We start from the raw sequence: 16,417 nt of genomic DNA, 5'->3' as shown, positions 1-16,417 counted from the left end.
ATGAAAAGAAATTCGGCCAGATCTGTTGCTGAAACTTGCCCCAAAGTAAGCAGGATGTTGTTATTAATCTAGGAACTGCTAAATGTTTGACTTGCCAGCTTTAAAAGTACAAAGTGCAAATTAAATTGGGAGAAATTACATAGTTGTGGTAATTAAATGTCTAAAGTATAAGAACTTATTTTTGAGAAAAAAAAATGTGTTTTCTCTGAAAACAATTAGGAATTAAAAATAAATTGCTTATTGGTCTAATTAAAAAAGAGGATTAATTCTGTGATCCCAACCAAAATTTTTCTATGCAAAAACTAGTTTAAAATCTAATTGGTATCTTAAAATAATTATAAAAAGTATTGTAATCTTTAAATCATATATGGGCATATATATATTTGATCACTTTTTCCATGTTAAAATTTCAAGGCTTTAACAGAGATGATTCTTGGAAAGCTCCAAGGGCCCGGAGTAATACAAGAAATTTATTCTCTCTTCTTAAAGGAAATATTTTTGAAATTTAACCGATTGATACTTGAAATCGCATGGAAAGCTTTATCAAATATAAATTAATAAATATATTTTACTTTTAGATGTTATAAAGGTTTTGGCCTTTAAAGTAGGGGACTATCACTACTTGCTCCTGGGAGAGGTGCAAAAAATGTAGCTAAGACCTTGTCTATACAAAAAGAAATTGCCAGCCAGTTTGAAATTGAATTGCCATGACCTAGAGCAAAGAATATCCTTACATGATATTATTCTACAATGTCATTATAATTTTTAATATTTTACAACAGCATATTGAACAATTATCCCAAACAAACTTACAAACTAATTCTTTGCATGTTAGGCAGCAATTTAAAAAAGGACATGAAAGGATTTAATCCCTTCCAGAAAGGAATTAAAGCCTCACTGGGAAGGCACTTGATCATCCTTTATTGGCCTTTCTTGCCTTATTTACTAAGAGGGACCCTCTCCTCACAATCCAATTGCCCATAGCTGTTGCCTGAGCTTTCTGTTCATGCTGAGGTTGAAGCCTCTTGATGGCTGGTACCATGGATCTGTCTCAGGCCCAATGGCGTGAGCTGGGCCCTCTCTGGAGAAGAAACCTGGGTTCCCCAAGATATGTGATCAGTGCTGGGACCCCGCCAGTAGGTGAGGGGATCCCAAGGCAAGTGCTGGGTGTGGAGGCCACGGGGGCATAGGCTACCAAGGAGACAGAACTGAACCTCACATCACCCTGCTTGGCCCCGGAGGATGGCTGGTTAGCCAGAGATGGGTAAGATTCCTCAAGGAAGGAACAACCTAAGACAGGCACAGTCGCAGAGGGACCATCAGGAGAGAACTTGGGGATCAACAGAGGTGAGGCACAGACCCTCACCCGTCCAACCTTGCAGGGGCTTGCACCCTAGCCCCTTCTGAGGGACATCTCCTGCCCCCATGGCTGCTTCGCGCTTCCCACGCCCAGCTCAGATCGGGACCCAGGTAATAGAGCCCAGCTCAGGTTGAGATCCAGCTACAAACAAGAGACTTGGCCCAGCTCATATTGAGACCCAAGCAACAGAGAAGTGGCTAATGGTGACTGCCCTATATCTAAATCTAACCTAAATCTAGGAGTGCTCAGGGCTTTCTCAAGGATGCATATAATCCTTTCCATTAATTTTTACAGAGTAAACTAAAATTGTTGTTAAAGTATTAAATTTGACAGAAAATTTAATTGTACAAGAGGCTGTTCCTAAAGTATTAACCAAAATTAATAAAAAAAAATTTTCCAAAAGCCTCCATTAATCAAAAAAAGGGGGGATAGTATAGTGGAAAAATGGCATGTAAGGAAAAATATTCTGTAAGTAAATTACATTTAGAAAATTTTTACTTTAAAAAATTTTCATTTTCATTTGTAATGCTAACAGCAAGACACCAATGAAAAACATATGGTATCAAATAGGCCAAAAGGAAAATCGTCTGGGCAAAAAATAAAAAGGATCCCAAGTAAAATTTATAGAAAAGATTCCTTTATTAACTTTTGGTCGAGAATATGTTTGTATATTTTCAGAAAACAACTCCAAGACCATGAGGATTCCTGCAACAGAGAGGAATTGACAGTAATCCTCCAGCCATGAAGACAAAGAGGAGAAACAGTCTAGAGATGGAAGACGCTGCAGTCAGCAGCTGTGCGTCGCTGCAGGTTGCCTAGGACCAAACCAGAGAGGGTCGGACCTGCATTGCCACCATCCAGATATCATTGCTGACGTATACACATAAAGAACTGTTGGACATTGAAACTGGAACTCAGAACTGTTGAACATTGAAATTGGGACTCAAACATTTTTTTTCTTATGTGTTTATTTCTGGTCTGCAGATACAAGATTTTTTTTTAAGGAAAGAAATGGGGGAGATGCCGGAAACCAATCATTCTACCACTAATAGAAAGATGTGGCCAGGAAACTGGGAAGGCTGGTCAACAACCTTAATTGTTTTGATCACTCACTGTTTAGTTGAAACATTGTTAGCTGAAGCAGCCTTCGCCTCTGTTTGTTTCATGTAAATTTCTGTTATTGGAATTTCCTGCCTAAAGGTTATGGGCGTATCCCATAGTCTCAATAAAAGGGATTGCAAGGCCAGAGCAAGGGGTAGTCCTTCCACTAGAGTTGGGCTCCCGCCTGGCCCCCAGTATTTCCAAATTAATACTTTTCCAAGTCTCTTTTCATTTGTGTGCGGCCTTCTCCAGAACCCGAACCCTGAACAGGAACCCTGAACCACGCGGGACGTGAAAGGGGTTCCCATAACTTTCAACAATAAAGAATTTTTTAAAAAAGACTGTCAGCTGATTTTTCAACAAAAACTTTGCAGGCCAGAAGGGATTGGCAAGAAATATTTAAAGTGATGAAAAGCAAGGACTTACAGCAAAGATTACTCTGCCAACCAACACTATCATTTATAATCAAAGGAAGGCATAAAGAGCTTCAGGGCTCCACTGATTTCTTGTGAACGATGGGAATCCTACCTGCAGTGCAAGTATAGACCCTGAGGCCGGCCTTGTGTAAGCCAGAACTGGTGCCACCGGATCACCAACTGTGGAAAGCCAACTGTACACATGAACTCTTCACCTTACTCTCTCCCACCAGCATCACAATAAATGTTAAAGGGACTTCTTTAAGAAGAAGAAAAAAGATAAAACATATAACTAATAAAATTGCAATAACCACATACCTATCAATAATCACTTTAAATGTAAATGGATTAAATGCTCTAAGCAAAAGAAACTGATTGGATAAGAAGACAAGACCCTTACATATGCTGTCTGTAAGAGATTTACTTCATATTGAAAGACACACAGAGACTGAAAGTAAAAGGATAGAAAAAGATGTTTCATGAAAGTGGAAATAAAGAAAAAGCTGAGCAGTAATGCTTATATCAGACAAAATAGACTTTATAACAAGAGACAAAGAAGGACCTAGTAATTCCACTTCTGGGTATTTATCCAAAGAAAACCAAAATACTAAATAAAAAAGACGTCTGCATCCCTGTGTTCATGACAGCATTATTTACAATATAGCCAAGATATGGAAACAACCTAAGTGTCCATCGCTTAAAAAAATGGATAAAGAACGGGTGCAATATACATTGGGATGTTACTCAGCCAAAAAGAAAGAGTGAAATCTTGCCATTTGTGACAACATGGATGGATCTAGAGCAGCCGTGGGCAAACTACGGCCTGCGGGCCGGATCCAGCCCGTTCGGCTGTTCTATCCGGCCCATGGAGCCGAAAGAGCGGAGGGTTCTCTTGCTCTCCCCTCTGCTCCTTTACTTTGAATTTATATTAGTTCACACAAACACTCCATCCATGCTTTTGTTCCGGCCCTCCGGTCCAGTTTAAGAACCCATTGTGGCCCTCGAGTCAAAAAGTTTGCCCACCCCTGATCTAGAGGGTTTTATGCTAAGTGAAATAAGTTAGATGGAGAAAGATGAATACCATATGATTTCACTTATATGTGAAATTTAAAAAAACAAAATAAATGAACAAACGAAAGAGAAGCAAACTCATAGATATAGAAATCAGATTGACAGTTGCTAGCAGGATTAGGGGGCTGGGTGAAAAAGGTGAAGGGATTAAAAAGTACAAAATTGGCAGTTACAAAATAGTCAAGGGGATGTAAAATACAACATAGGGAATATAGTCAATAATCTATATATATAAAGAGCCAAGGTCGTAACATCCAAAACGACCAAAGTCTTGACCGAATGCCAGGCTGCATGCGCAGCAGGTGAGTGGTCTGAACTACTGCCCTCTCGGAGAGAGAGAGAGAGGTAGGGCTGATCAGCAGGGCCACCTGCAGCTGGCAAGGTCTGGAGAGAGAAGCAGGGTGATCAGACCCTACTTCTCTCTCCTAGCCTTGCCAGTAGCCAAGCCTCTCTCTCTCTCCCAGAGGTCAGTAGTTCAGCCTGCTCACCAGCAGCCTGGGTCAGCTGCTGATCAGCCCTGCCTCTATGATCAGGCCCGGAGATAGGCCTGGAGATGCTGACTGGCATAGAATCGACCAATCAGAACCAAATCTGGGTGAATTGTGAGGAGCCAATGGCTGCCTAGGAGGTGGAGCTTTTGATGCTGACTGGCATAGAAACCAACCAATCAGAACCTATCTGGATGAACTGCAAAGGCAGAACCTAAGGTGGGGGCTGAGGAGGGGTTTTAAGGGCAACAGCTGTTTGGTGTAAGGTGTAAGAAAGTGATTCAATTTTTCAATGACCGGTTTGGCAGTATAGTGCATATGGCTGACTATCAGTCCAGATATAGGAATTATGTATTTTTGTCTGCCAAGCGCATCTCCTCCTGCTGAAAAAGGCTCCCCCAACCCCCATTTAAGCAATCCTATCCTATATAATCTATCTATACTAATAAAACGGTAATATGCTAATTAGACCAGGTCGACCGGCCATCTTCCAGATGTCCAACTTCCTTCCAGACAAAGCCATGGTGGTGGGGGCCAAGGCAGAGGCAGTTAGGGGTGATCAGGCCAGCAGGGGAGGGCAGTTGGGGACGAGATCAGGCCTGCAGGGAAAGGCAGTTGAGGGCGAGATCAGGCTGGCAGGGGAGGGCAGTTAGGGGTGATCAGGCAGGCAGGCAGAGAGGTTAGGGGCGATCAGACCAGCAGGGGGGCAAGGTAGGGACAATCAGGCTGGCAGGCAGAGGCAGTTAGGGGCGATCAGGCAGGTGAGTGGTTAGGAGCCAGTTGTCCTGGATTGTGAGAGGGATGTCCAACTGCCGGTTTAGGCCTGATCCATGTGGGATCGGGCCTAAACCGGCAGTCGGACATCCCCCAAGGGGTCCCAGATTGGAGACGGTGCAGGCCGGGCTGAGGAACCCCCCTCCGTGCACAAATTTTGTGCACCAGGCCTCTAGTATTGTAATAACTATGTATAGTGTCGTGAGTACTAGACTAACGTAAGTTATACAAATGTGTAACAACTATGCTATACACCTAAAACTGATATAATATTGACTGTCAACTGTTATTAAAATTTTTTTAATAAAAAAGAAGAAATTGGTCTGTTCAACCAAATAGTTTATTAAAACATTTTATCCTACTTACATATTTTGTTAAGGAGGTTTTCTCTATCCACCAAAATGTTTAATTTGTGGCTAATCCAGATAGTTTAAGTGAGCTGTCAACTTTGGCTTCAGTAGTTGCTTTGCCTCCTGGCCTACCCCAGGAGGCTGTGAGTGGCCTGTCTTCTTTCCTTGACAGCTGTTAGAGTCAGTTCTAACCAATAGCCATCTGAGCCTCCAGCATGAAATCACCTTTGTTTGCCCTGGGTCCACTTTTAATCTGAGTGTTAAAAGAAAAGGCAGAGCAAGGAATGAATATGCAGTGCAAGTGGAAAGTTCTGGTTATTTTGCTTAAGGAAAAAGAAGTTGGTAAGATGGAAATAAATTCATATTTTCTTTAGATTTCAAGAATATACTTTAGAATCTCTCTCTCTCTTTCTTTCTTAGAACATATATTTCAGCAAAGAACAAGTCCAGAGGCAGAGTTGGCTGTGAACATCAATAGACATAGGCTTCACCTTTCTGTTGCAGGCTGCTCAGAAGCTGGGTGACCACTGCATGGGCAGTGTCTGGGTCCATCTGCCCTCTGCTGCCTTATCTATATTCAGCTGAAAAATGGCTGCTGTTAGTTGAGGCTGAACCAACTTTGTGCCATGCACTTGCTAACAATCCATGTCTTAGAAGCCTGCAGGCCAAAACGACTGATCTTTTGTTCAGTCTATTGATCAAGAATTATGTAAAGCAGACTACTACAATTTGCCACAATGCATGCATTTAAAAAGGGGGAGCTGCAAAACTATTGAACTTGGAAATTGCTCTGAGAATGTGTTTGGGAAAATTTACAGTCCTTGAACACAAGGCTGTCTAGTTGTCTACTTCCCACACAGTAATGGCTGATCTAGTATTTAGAAGGGACAGCTTCATCTCCATTTGGTCTATTCCAAGGAGCTACTGGAATAGGAAATGCTTTTTTGGGTGGGGGGCTGGTTAGACTGTTTTAAATGAATTCCAGCAGAAAATTGAAAAGCCAGTGTCCTCTTTAACTTCTCCAGCCCTCTCTGCCCCTCAGTCAAGCCTTCCAGCCTTGATCAGAACAGAGCTGCTCTGTTATTCAACACTGCCCAGCTTTGGGTGGAGCTAGAGTCCCCGATCTCTTACAGCTCAACCAAGTGTGAAGAATTCTACTATCAAAGAGCTTTCCTTGGGTTTCTTAGTCACTCTGGAGCAGGTACCTTTAAAACACCCCGGTGTGGCCTTAGGAGGGTAATATCAAAATGCAATTTTTGTTAGTTTATATTCAGAGATCACATTTGCTATCTGTCACCTGGAGAGGCAGAGAGCACCTACTTCCTGGTGGGGAATGGGGAAGGTGTAGGCACTTTTGTTCCCATGTGAAGTGCTGAAACAGGGAGACAAACAGAATGCTGGGGAGAGACTCCTAGAAAGACCTTATGGTGGTGGCGGGTCTCCCTAAGGATAATTTTCTTGCTTAGTTTTGCATATGGCCTCTAAAATCTAAAACAAATCGGCAAATTTCTAGAAGGGCTATTGTTATTGTGATGTAATTCACTGTTTAAAAGATTCTAGTAGTTACTAGTAATAGTTCAGTTTGAGTAGGATTCAACTGCTCATCTGTTTGCTATTAAAAGTGTCATTGTAATATTCTTCAGCTTGAAGGAAATAAATCCTAGGTCCTGAAGGCAGATGAACAGGGGTGGCTTATGTACAATTGCTTTGGCTTAAGTTCAAGGGCTTTATGACTGCCTAATAAATCCCATGGGCTGTTTTTAGCTACTGTAATAACATGTCGATTTCTCCTTTAATCTGCTATAAATAAATTTAGAAATTCAACATCTTTCTTTTCTTCAGAATTTTTATATATAAAATTTAATTATTTGGCCCCCACATATTTTCAAAAACTGCTCACTATAATTATGTCTAGTTGTTGGATTCCAAGTGTAGAAATAAATATGGTCAATATTATTTGGCATTTGCACACTAGCAGGGTATGTGCTCAATAGCAAGAAAAAAGAGATGATTGCTCTTCTGACCAATGGCACTTTCTTGAATGGCAATGATGAAATGGATCTGCTGACTTGAAACCACACACAGGAAAACAAATAGGGAAGAGCCTTGGTTTTGATACATAGTGCCCAAAGGACAATGGTTGAGTTCTAAAATCCCAGTATCCTTTCTTCAAAAACCATTTTATAAAGAGTTTTGCAATCAAACTGCTCTCTGCAGCGAGAATCTTCCTGCAGAGTATGATGCCTTTGAACCTGCCCAGCTCAGCACCTTTTCCCGTGGCCCCAACATAGGCTTGCAAGGGCTAGCCAAGCATCGCTGAGTAGTTCCCAGCAAGTTGGTTCTCACTCTCATCAGTGTGTGTGCTGTGTTCTGATGCAAAAAAATATAGGCATTCATGCACCAGCAGAGGGTATGCTCAGTGAGGAGTGGGACACTAGAGTTCATGAACTTCAAGTTTTACTTTCTACAGGGACAATGATTACTAAGTGCCTATTTGTTGAGTACCAGGCACTTTCTAGGCACTGGAGATTGCCTGGCAGTAAAGAGAGTAAATGTTACTACCCTTATAGAGCTTACGTTTTAGTGAGGAGAAAATAGACAATAAAGTAAACAGAAAAGGATGAACACTATGAAGGGGGGAAAAGGTTAATGAAGGGAATGGTGATGTGGGGCTTGTATTCAGAAATGTAGCAAACTGAGTTGTTTAAATAGGCATGACCATGTTTCCAGCCTGGTTTATGATGAGCGGGTAAGTCTACCAGCCCTGGGGTCACAGCACTGTCCTTCCCTGCTTCTGGCAGAAGTGCTGGGGATACCGTCATCATGTTAATTCCATTTGAGCTATAGGAACATTAATTTGAACGGCATCGGAGAAGGTAATGGAAAAAGGTGATTTAGGATACAGTAGCCAGGAAGTTCGGTGTCTCTCAACACCAGAAAATGCAGCCACATTTGTGACCATAATTATTCATATTTTCTATAGAATAGTAGTCTCTTAATCTCAGAGAGAGAGAAGACAGAGCCCATTGATGGCTAATGGGTCAGTATTAGATCCAATCCCATTTCACAGCACAGCACTGGTGTGATCAGGGAGTGCTGGTAAATGTCTAGTAATCAGCTCTCTGAGGAAAAAAATGTATATGCAAAGATTTCATTATAAACTTTACTGATATAAAGGGTATGTAGCACATAATTTACAAATAACAACAATAATAATATATACAACTTCAGCAATACTTATGATTTTATTTTTTACCTGACACAAAGGCAATTTACTAACAGAAAACAGTAATTTGAGGAGTCCTGTTCATACACAGTGACCCCCCTTCATGCAGGTGCTGTTGGAAGGGAAGAAGGTGACAACCTCAATTCGTCCCATCTTCATTCCCAAGTGGGCAAGGGCTCTTAGAGCTGACTGGGCCCCTGGACCAGGGGTCTTGGTCCTATTTCCTCCTGTGGCCCAGAGTTTGATGTGAAGAGCAGTGATGCCCAGCTCCTTGCACCTCTGGGCCGCACCCTGAGCAGCCAACATGGCAGCGTATGGAAAGGACTTGTCTAGGTCAGCCTTTCCCTTCATCCCGCCAGGCACAGGGCAGATGGTTTCCTGGCCAGAAAAATCAGTGACGTGGACAAAAGTGTCATTGAAGGATGCAAAGATGTGGCAGACACCAAATACATTTTCTCCTTCAGCCACCTGAGGTCCAAGGCTGATGACCTGTTCTTAACTTCTTTTCTTCCCCCTTGCGAGATGCCATTTCCCCACTTCACCAGCTCCTCTCTGAAGCAAGACCGCCATCTCCCCAGATGAGGCGAGAACCTGTGTTTGGGGTCGGCTGGCCACGTTCTTCTGGCTGGGCTTCCAGCCCCCCGCCCCCCACCTTGCTGGACCCCCTTGCCAAGCATGCCACCAGATTGTCCTCGCCCAGGCCTCCCACTTATGATTTTATCTATTTATTTGTTTGTTCATTCGTTCATTCATTCATTTATATTTTTATTGATTTCAGAGAGGAAGGGAGAGGAAGAGAGAGATAGAAACATCAATGAGAGAGAATCATTCATCTACTGCCTCCTGCACACCCCCACTGGGGACTGAGCCCTTGACTGGAATTTAACCAGGACCCTTCAGTCCATAGGCTGACACTCGATTCATTGAGTCAAACCAGCTATGGCTATACTCATGATTTTAATTGTAAATTGCATATAGCGAATTAATTTGGACAGAATGGCATTATTGATTTTTGTTAAATTCTTGTCTCTGTGGGCAACCTAATGCTAAAACTAATGAACAAATATGGTTCCATTATGAAGGCTGGTTGCATTTTCTTTCAGTTAACAGATAACATGAAAGTGAAACAATAAAGATGTATGTTGGAGTCCCACTCATTCAGTTCATCAATGATATGAGTGATTTATTTGCTCAATTGAATAATAGTTTTTGAAAACTGAAAAAGTATTTACTCAATTTTCTGTGCTTTTGACAATGTGACAGTTTTTTTCCCTATCATTTTCTTAAGTCTCTAAACAATCAACAAAACAATAAGTCAAATCAAGCCCTGTAGTTTCCAAGTTGAAAATACTCTTACTATGGTTGATTTCAAGATATCAAGTCATTTCACTGAATATGGAACTGAGAAAAAATATGCAGTAGTATACCAATATACAGGATGGGAGAAAAGTAGGTTTATTGTTGTTCTTATCTATATATATAAAGAGCCAGGATTTGTAATGTCCAAAACGACCTAAGGTTCAACCAAACACCGGAAGTCAGGCATGCTGGGTCTCCATGGCCATGCTGAACCCTAGCACTGACTGCCGAGGGGGCTGCGATCAGGCCCAGACAGAGGCCAGGAGAGAAGAGCAGTGTCTGATCTCAGCTCCTGTAGCAGTCAGTGCTGGGTCAGTGTGGTGGAAGTCAGTCCTGCAGTCATTGCTGGGTTGCCGTGCCATCAGGCCCGGACAGAGGCCGGGAGAGAAAAGCAGGTTCTGATCGCAGCCCCTGTAGTAGTCAGTGCTGGGTCGACGTGGCGCAAGTCAGTCCTGCAGTCAGTGAACATAGGGTCAATTAACATTAAGTGAACATAGGGTCAATTAATATCTTTTTGAGAGGAGTTAAAGTACAGTGTAGAGCAATTACTTATATTATTTCACATAAAACTCTTTTCAACTATGATACTTTCCTTTATTTAAAATGTATCTTTATTGTTGAAAGTATTACAGATGTCCCTTTGTTTTAGTTTTTTTTTATTTCCCCATTGATCTCCTCCACCCTGCACCTGCCCCTTCCAGGCCCTCACCAGACTATTGTCTGTGTCCATAGGCAATTTCTATCTAATACATAAAAATCTAGAAAGATTTAGAGAAAATAAAATGAAAGATATGCCAGGTAAATATTGAACAGAAGAGCTGAAGTTGCTGCATGAATACTGGATACAGGCTTGAAGCCAAAACACAACTCATGAGATAAAGTTAGTCATTGTAACATAACAAAAGGTTCCTTTCACTAAAGAGATAAGATGGTTCCCAATACTTATACACATAATAGAACAGTGTAGGGGTTCAGAATGAACCTCACCAAGATGTGTCTCAGTGGTATGCAGATTTTTGAGCTAAGGGCAATTTTAACTTCAGACTCAAGTGAAAATTCTGCCCCTCCTTTTAACTACCTAAAAAAAATTGAATTAGAGGCTTTGCCCATAATAACACATTATCTTATATAATAAAAGGCTAATATGCAAATTGACTGAACAGCAGAACGACCAGTCGCTATAATACGCACTGACCACCAGGGGGCAGATGCTCAATCCAGGAGCTGTCCCCTAGTGGTCAGTGTGCTCCCACAGGGGGAGCGCTGCTCAGCCAGAAGCTGGGCTCATGGCTGGCTAGTGCAGCAGCAGTGCTGGGAGCCTCTCTGAGGACTCCCAGACTGCGAGAGGGTGCAGTCCAGGCTGAGGGACCCCCCCCCCCCACAAGTGCACAAACTTCGTGCACCAGGCCTCTAGTGCAAAATAATACAATAATTAATAAATAATGATACAAGAATAAACTGTTGTGTGTACTCACAATGTAAATCTACTTTTGCTCCATCCTGTATATCATTTCCACCACATGAATACAAGAAATATAAATAGCCTTGAGAGCATAGACAATAATGAAATGTAGTAAAATTATTAGGAAGTGATCAATTTTGAATACTTATTACCTTTGTTTTTAATATATTTTTAATTGACTTTTTCAACTGTGGTAAAATACACATAACATAAAATTTGCCATCATTGCCAAATTCACTGTCATGAAGTAGCTCCCCCTATGTTTTCTTCAAAGAGTTTCATAGCTTTAGTCTTAGGTTAAGGTCTTTGATCCATTTGAGTTAATTTTTGTATGTGGTGTAAGCTAATGGTTCAACTTCATTCTTTTGCACGTGGACATCTACTTTTCCCAATACCATTTGTTGAAAAGACTCTCCTTCCCTCCATGAAATGGTCTTGGCACCCTTATAAAAAGTTGTTAGATAATACATACAAGGGTTTATTCTGGGCTCTCTCTTTTATTCCATTGGTCTATATGTCTGTCTTAATGCCAGTGTGACACTGCTTTAATTATTGTAGCTTTGAAATAAGTTTGAAATCAGGGAGTATGAGTTCTCCAGCTTTGTTCTTTTTCAAGATTGTTTTGGCTATTCTGGATTCTTTGAGTTTGAATTTTAGTGTGGATTTTTCTATTTCTGCAAAAAAATGACATTGGGATTTTGATTGCATCAAATCTATAGACTGCTTCAGGTAGTATTGACATCTTAACAATAATAAGTTTTTCAATCCATGAAGATAGGATGTCTTTTCATTTATTTTTTTCTTTCTACATTTCTTTCAGCAACATTTTGTAGTTTTCAGTATATAGGTCTTTCACCTTGTTGGATAAATTTTTCCTAAATACCATTGACTATGATATTTTCTGCTGACTTTTCATAAATGGCCTTTATTATGTTGAGGTAGTTTCCTTTTATTGAGTGTTTCTATCATATAAATGTGTTGAATTTTGTCAAAGGCTTGTTTTGCATCAATATAGACGATCATGTTTTCTTTCCCTTCATTATGTTTAGGTGGTGTAGCACATTGATTGATTTTTATATGTTGAACCATCCTTGCATTATAGGATGAATTCCTATTGGTGATGGTGTATAATCCTTTTAATGTGCTATTGAACTTTGTTTGCTAGTATTTTGTTGAGGATTTTTGCATCTATATTCATTAAAAATATTGGTCTGTAGTTTTCTTGTAGTGTATTTGACTTTCATATCAAGGTGATGTTGGTTTCATAAAATGAATTTGAAAGTATCCTTTCTTCTCTAATTTTTTGGAATTAAATGAAATTTATATAAATTAACTGTTAAAAGTCTCTGTGTTTAGCATTTCAAAAACTATAGTCTTATTCTAAGAAACTAAAAACCAGAGCAGTTCTAAGAGAAATAACCATCCCCCTAACCCTTTCTCTATCCTCTTTGCAGTGTTTACAGTTTACTGTCTTCTACTCATTCTTGATGACCACGAAAACAGGTACAGCCAAGCAGGTGTGGCTCAGTGGTTGACTGTTGACCCATGCACCAAGAGGTTGCTAGTTCGATTCCAGGTCAGAGTACATGAACGGGTTGTACCCTGGGCTTGATGCCCAGTAGGGCGCATGCAGGAGGCAGCTATCAATGACTCTCATTATTGATGTTTCTATCTCTTTCTCCCTCTCCATTTCTCTTTGAAATCAATAAAAATACATCTATATATATAAAAGCCAAGCAACCAGAATGCCAGAATGACCAGAATGACTGGAATGACCAGTTGCTTTGACGACCTCCCGTGGGCCTCCCCCTGGCCAGCCCATCCCCAATTGGGGGTGGAGCTAGCTGGCCAACCACCCGCAGCCCCTCCCCCTGGCCAACCCCACCCCTTATCGCCCCCAATAGGGGTGGGGTTGGCCAGTCGATGTCCCACAGCCCTCCCCACTGGCCTGGCCCCGATCAGCCCCAATTGGGGCAGGCCAGCCGGACCCACCCATGCACGAATTTGTGCACTAGGCCTCTAGTATTTAAATAAAAACAAATGGGTACAAACGTGGTTCTGTCTAACTCATCTTTCAGATCAAGAGCCTGACTCAGCTTCTTCTCACCATCTCCACTAGTATGGTTGTGGTCCAAGCATGGTCATCTTTTGTTGGCATTATTTCAGTCACTTCATATTATATTATGCATGGAATTATATCTTCCCAAAATGTATATGTTGAAGTTCTAATCCCTGTGTGACTATATTTGGAGATAGGGCCTTTAAAGAGAAGGTTAAATTCAGTTAAATGAGGTAATAATTCAATATAACTAGTATCCTTAAAGAAGAGGATACCAAGAATGTGCACACACAAAAGAAAGGCCACATGGAGACACACAGAGAAGATGACTATCTTCAAGGCAATGAGAGAGGCCTTAGGAGGAACCAACCTTCCAGCACCTTGATCTTGTATGTCTAGCCTACAGGATTGTGAGAAAGAAAATGTCTGTTAGTTAAGCCACCCAGTCTATAATACTTTATGATGGCAGCCCTAGCTGATTAATACAACTCTTGACTGGTCTCCCTGCTTCTGCCTTTGTCCCAGTAGTCTATTTGCAACACAGCAGAAAGGTGAGCCTGTTGAAATGTGATTATGGCATGTCTTTCTTCTGCTGAAAACCCTATTGGTTTCTCATGCAGCTCAAGCCATAGCTCCTTCTCATGCTGGCCACAATCTGTTATTTAGACCTTGCTCTCTCTTTGACCTCATCTATTAAGTCACCCTTTTTTTCACATGACTCCAACATGGTGGCCTCTTTTCTCTTTCCCAAACATGATGAGCATGCTTCTGTCCTAGGACTCTGGTGGTTGTCTTTTTGTCCAGAACACTCTTTGTCCAAATATCACCCAGTGATATTTACACATTTCTCCTTCTCCTTCAGAGTGCCCCTCAATATCATCCTTTCAGTTGATCATTCTGACCAAGCAACATAAAATAGCAAACTTTACCCTCAGCCCAGCACTCTTTATCCCCTTTTCTGAATTTATTTCTCTTCACAATTCTTACTACCCTCTGACAATATACACATTTGATCAATTAATTGTCTGAGTTTGTTTATTGAATGAACAAAAGAATGAATGAAGTTTCTTTATGTTCCTTCTATCTGTAAGTATTCTCCTGTGGTCTGATTTTATTCCAAAGCACTTGTGATGCAAGTCTAAGGGGACTATTTATGCCAAGTATTAGGAATGAAGTCAGAAGATCAGGCTCCATGAGTTTCAATGGGGTTTTACAGTACTGGGGTGGGGGTCTCTCAAGACCTGGGAAGTAGCAAATGAAAGCTGGGCCCTTGTTACTGTGTTTAAGTCAGACAAGTGCAAGTCAATTAAATACTGTGCCCCCATCTTTGAGTGGGAAATAAATATATGTGAATTGCATATCCTTAACAAAAAGTTAATGGCTGTGAATTGGGGTACCAACTGCCACTGGCCATAATTAAAATGTAGTATTATGGAATTATAATTCTGTTAAATGCAAATCCATCTTGCAGGGAGTGTTAACAAATGAAGAATGAATCTCATTAGGCACAACTACCTACTCAAACTGTGCTATCCAGCCTGGCCAGTGTGGGTCAGTGGTTGAGCATTGACCTATGAACCAAAAAGTAACTGTTTGATTCCTGGTCAGGGCACATACCAAGTTGTGGGCTCAATTCCCAATGTGGGGCATGCAGGAGGCAGCCAATCAATGATTCTCTCTCATCATTGATGTTTCTATCTCTTTCTCCCTCTTTCTTCCTCTTTTAAATCAATAAAAATATTTAAAAACAACAACAAAAACCTGTGCTATCCAATACAAAGAGGCCTTGAAGGCCGCTTACTGTGCACTTGGGAGTTGTGGGTGGAATTGCCCCTCCTTTGACGTGTGTCACAGAGTGGCAGCTGTGCAGAGTGAAACAAAGCTCCTACCCCATCAGATTTTCAGTGATGATGGAAAATGAGGGAAGATACACACGAGACACCGCTGAATTTTGGAGCAGTGGGCATTTAGTGACATCTAAGGGGATTTCTTTGCCTCTTAAACTTATTAGTGTCTTCATAGGAATGACTTTGCCGTGATTAGTAGGTAGATATGACTCCTAAGGAAAATGGAATGAGAAGAAAATGTGAGGGGCTCCTTTTTGAAGCAGCTGGAAAGTCCTGTCAGGAGGTGGTAAACCCTAGAGAACAACTGATTACACAAAAAGAGAGCAGCTGAAAGGGAGCCCCTGGAAGCCACTATCCCAGAAAGCCACTGAGCTGACAGGCCTGGAAAGGCAGAGCTCTCCAGTTGGGCTGACAGCTGACACCTAAGCCTCATCCCCAGCAGGGTCATTTTCCTGGGCTGGAAACCGGAAAAGTGGGAATAGCAGCTCTAATTCAGCTGTTTGGGTAATTCTAAGCACTTGGCATCACCTCTGGTGTTAGTGATTTGGTTACTGTTTAATATATTTCATTTCACATTGGATATTAAGGGATGAAACTAGTCACCCACAGAGGCAGAGTGTGTGGAGAAAGAACTCACTTCTGAGCAAGTCCTAGGGATCACAAGGTTAATATACTTCTATGGCTGTTAATTGAAAGCATGGCTCAAGTCCAAAAATACAGGAATGTTCTTCCTCTAATCATCACTGTATTGTTATGATTACTTCATTCAGCTCCTCCTAGTGGTGACCCCCTCTGCCTTCTCATGGATGCTACCAACTGCTAGGAAGTGGTTGTCTGTCACAATACAACGTTTGTGTTTTTCTGTCACTCACCTATAATTTAGATCTGGCTCTTTAAAAAGAGA

The 16,417-nt window shown here is 41.3% G+C and overlaps 1 pseudogene across 1 annotated transcript; it reads right to left on the bottom strand.

Annotated features, from left to right (window-relative positions):
- Positions 1–8,867: 8,867 nt before the first annotated feature.
- On the bottom strand, positions 8,868–9,315 carry LOC308240773 (small ribosomal subunit protein uS11-like; annotated as a pseudogene). Its single transcript has one exon. The product of its transcript is annotated as a small ribosomal subunit protein uS11-like (transcript).
- Positions 9,316–16,417: the final 7,102 nt, after the last annotated feature.

This window comes from Plecotus auritus, assembly GCF_963455305.1.
Source record: "Plecotus auritus genome assembly, chromosome: 1".
Taxonomy (NCBI): Eukaryota; Metazoa; Chordata; class Mammalia; order Chiroptera; family Vespertilionidae; genus Plecotus; species Plecotus auritus.
Note: the sequence above shows the minus strand (reverse complement) of the source record. Positions and strands in the feature narration are given on the sequence as shown.